Source organism: Pollicipes pollicipes, unplaced genomic scaffold, assembly GCF_011947565.3.
Source record: "Pollicipes pollicipes isolate AB1234 unplaced genomic scaffold, Ppol_2.1 Scaffold_2555;HRSCAF=2994_pilon_pilon_pilon, whole genome shotgun sequence".
NCBI lineage: Eukaryota > Metazoa > Arthropoda > Thecostraca > Pollicipedomorpha > Pollicipedidae > Pollicipes > Pollicipes pollicipes.
Window position 1 is genome coordinate 9,787,217 of NW_023596136.1, and position 2,836 is coordinate 9,790,052.

The following is a 2,836-nucleotide window of genomic DNA, read 5'->3' on the forward strand; positions in this document are numbered from 1 at the left end:
CCGGGTCCACAGAGTTCCGGCCTCATCGTCCTCCCCTCAGAGGTAGGGCATGGAGCAGCGTGACAGCCATTCCCCGATTCCGACGTGGGGCGATGAGATGTGCTATTGGCTGTTTGATTCTAAGGTTTGAGTTATTTGATGCATCATGTGAATGCTACCAGTGACAGTGGGGTTGACAACACAGTTAAGCTGACCTGTTTGATTGCCTTACATGGGCTTGCAGTGCGGCACCATAAGACATACTGCGCGTGTCACAAGGTGATACTGTCCCCACAGCTGATCAATGGCGGCGGCGCGGGCGCTGGCCCACCTGGTGGTCTGGACGGGGCTCGGCTACTTCCTGATGAGGATGGTCACCCCTAGTGATGAGGAAATGCGCAAGGTGAGAGCTTCGCCAGATTCTGGACTCTGTTACCCATGTATCCTCTGTGACATACATGGTATGTCATTGTTTGAATTTTTGGCATGGTCCTGTGCGTGCAATCAGTGGTATGGCTTGGAGCTGGTATACTTTGTAATTTAACCGTTATGTTCGCAGGCGATAAACCCATACGGCGTGTCAAAGAACGAGAAGGAAACTAAGCTGGTTATGGAGACGTTAAAGAGGTCTGCCGGCATCAAGGGTGAATAGGACCATCTCGGATGCCTAGTCGTAAAAGGTACGCGGACTCCATAACTAGTTTTAAAGAAATACGTCGTCCTGCTGCCCTCGTGAATCAGACCATTTCAGTTCATGTCGCGGTTGAAACTTCCACGCGACCAGAAAAACGAATCGCTCTTCTCGCCAAACGGACATGCACTAGATGTTGGCAGTGACCGCCGTATGTGCACATGTGGGGAGGAGAACGGTGCTCTCGTGGGAAGCAGCGAATACATGGCGGTCATTCCATCCGTTGGGGGGGGGGGGGCGTGACACGCCTGACCTGGCCGGATGTCACCACAGTTGATCTTCCGCTCGGCAGGTTGGCGACCTGCCAGTCAGCCTCGGCCGGCAAGGACACTCAAGCCGCGGTTCGGGTGCTCCCGTCCTCCACACGGTCCTTCGACCGAGCTGTGGCGGCGGGGCTAAGGCTGCTGGTGAATTATATTGTTACGTTGCGACGAGATAGAATGATGGATGACATGTAGTATGTTAATAAAGATATGATGTGTGTACACACTGTGTTTGGCTAAGCATGGTTCCTAACCTACTGGCATAGCAGCTTCTTGTGGTCATTTTCCTGAACCCGGCGATGTGCATTGATACTGGTGACAGTCGTTTACCATGATGCAACACCGCGTTCAGAACGGTTGGGGGTAAAGGCCCGATGAAAGTTGCTAGACATAAAAATAAGAATTGGTTTGGGTAGATCACATTCAGGAAGTAGCAGCTGTGATAATTATCCATTGTTAATTCCGTTTTTCCTAGAACCATCCCAGCCGCGCGTACGCGCCATGCGTACTCAAGCTCAGGCCGCACTTGGGCCGGTTTGTGTGTGGAGAGACAAGACAATACCAATCGAACGTTTTCCTCTGCGAAGCTAAATAATGTTCTCAAAACATCAGAAGGATCGAGCTCTTCCACTGACATCTCCAGTGCGGTCGTTCCTCAGTCTAAACTGCACAGTAGGCAATGAATTTACCCTGAGTCGCCTTTGGGGTATAAAGTGAGCGCACCTATCAACAGCTTTTCCAACTTTATTTTCACAGCAAGTTGCGTTTCAGAGTGGCCGTTCAACTTTAAACCCCCATAACGCATGCAATTTAGCTTCTATTATTTGTCCCTGGCCGTAGCAGTGCCGAATAGACTACTGCCACAAAGACATCAAAACACAGACATCTGGCCAACAAAGATCCACGAGGGCCCATCGAGGTTTGTCTACCTCAGGCCCCGTACACATCCTTAAAACTAATTTTACCACTGCATGAATTCAGTTACAAATGAAATCTTTAGACGGATAGAACTTGTCCACACGGTTTTTGGATTTTGTTAGAGGGACTTTCTACAACTTCGTGTGTCAACCTATTCCAGTAGTTCACTACTCTGAGTAAATGACGTCTGCCTCTTCATAGTTTTACTCCTACCTCTTGTTAAATGAAGCTGGTTTCCTTTATGCATCGGCCTAATTTGCAGCGTCCCATTCAGATATACCTTGCCTATGCCTTTCATAATTTTGTATACATCCATCAGATCCACTCCAAGTCTATGATATTCCAGTGAATACAAATGCAAGGTCCTAAGCCAATCCCTATATTTTAGGTCGCCAGTCCTATTTATCACCTTAGTTGCTTTTCGCTGCGCTCTTTCCAGTCGATCTAATCTTCTTGGAGCATGGGGACCAAGCCTGTACAAAACACTCTAGGTGTGATTTGACAATAGCTATGTACAACTTTTTGGCAACATCCTTTCTTTTGTAATGGACATGTAATGATGCACAGAATGGCACATTGGTGCACTTCACTTGTTGCGCCGTACCTCCGCGGGCTGCACGTCCGTAACAGGGCGTAGCATTTCGAGAGCGCCGTACCTCCGCGGGCTCCATCTCCGTTACAGGGCGTAACAGTACGAGAGCGCCGTACCTCCGCGGGCTCCATCTCCGTAACAGAGCGCAACAGCACGAGAGCGCCGTACCACCGCGGGCTCCGCCTCCGTAACAGGGCGTAACAGTACGAGAGCGCCGTACCTCCGCGGGCTCCATCTCCGTTACAGGGCGTAACAGTACGAGAGCGCCGTATCTCCGCGGGCTCCATCTCCGTTACAGGGCGTAACAGTACGAGAGCGCCGTACCACCGCGGGCTCCACCTCCGTTACAGGGCATAACAGTACGAAGCGCCGTACCCTCCGCGGGCTCCATCT

The 2,836-nt window shown here is 50.7% G+C and overlaps 1 long non-coding RNA gene across 1 annotated transcript; it reads left to right on the plus strand.

Annotated features, from left to right (window-relative positions):
* On the plus strand, positions 1–1,155 carry LOC119111785 (uncharacterized). Its single transcript, XR_005095616.1, has 4 exons — positions 1–42; positions 277–382; positions 539–659; positions 963–1,155. It is a non-coding gene; the product is annotated as an uncharacterized LOC119111785 (long non-coding RNA).
* Positions 1,156–2,836: the final 1,681 nt, after the last annotated feature.